The sequence below is a fragment of the Arachis ipaensis genome, chromosome B04, assembly GCF_000816755.2.
Source record: "Arachis ipaensis cultivar K30076 chromosome B04, Araip1.1, whole genome shotgun sequence".
Lineage (NCBI taxonomy): Eukaryota > Viridiplantae > Streptophyta > Magnoliopsida > Fabales > Fabaceae > Arachis > Arachis ipaensis.
In genome coordinates this window covers 102,081,062-102,081,921 of record NC_029788.2, presented here as the reverse complement: position 1 = coordinate 102,081,921, position 860 = coordinate 102,081,062, and the positions used below count along the sequence as shown (strand labels likewise).

The 860-nt window shown below is 32.0% G+C and overlaps 1 pseudogene; it reads right to left on the bottom strand.

Annotated features, from left to right (window-relative positions):
* Window positions 312-860, bottom strand: part of LOC107639568 — a 1,649-nt pseudogene continuing 1,100 nt past the window's right edge.

Here is an 860-nt window from a genome sequence, read left to right as displayed (position 1 = left end):
ATACTGACCCTAATATTCTCTATTTATTATAATTACCTGTGCGAACTTACGGATAAAAATAAAATACTCTAGTTATTATCTAAAACCTCAGTTCCTGAATTTCCGACTATATTTTAACATGAAATTAAACTCACACATGTAAAAGGGTATAATATAACATACATCCAAGAAAATTTTCGCCCAAATTTTATTGCCCCACTTACTAAATACTAGAAATAAATATTTATACCATTTTTTCTATTATATTTTGAAGTGTATATATTGTTTTTTTTTTTTAAGAAACAGTACATATTTATTATTTTTAATTTTTCACTCACTTTTACATTAAAAAAAATAGACACAATATAGTAAAAAAGTGGTAGAAATAACACAACTAGCTATGCTAGACGTAAATAATCATAGCTTACAACGATTGAAGTCCTTCATTGAAAAAGGTAGAGAAAGCTTCCATGTCACTTTTCTTCAATGCCAACCCAATCTCTATTCCACCATTGTTATCCTTATTCTCCGAAAGAGAAAAAGCTCCTGTCTTGTCCGTTGAAGTCATATCCACTTTCTTAGGCTTTGCATAACCAAAATCAACATCATAAACTCCAAACCTAGGAGATCCAGCAATGGAATATATCTTTGCTTTATCAGCAAATTTACGCATATCCTCAAACCAAGACTCTGCTCCATTCATTACTAACCCATCTTCAACCCTTTTCAATGCTTCAACGATTCCTTTCAAAGCAACGATGAATCCATCATTATTTCCCAACAGTATCCCTTTTGTCTCTGCCTCAACCTTTTCTCCAGCAACGCAATTCCCAAAATATGTTGAAACAATTGGAGGGTCTAACCTTGTTCTACAATCCACA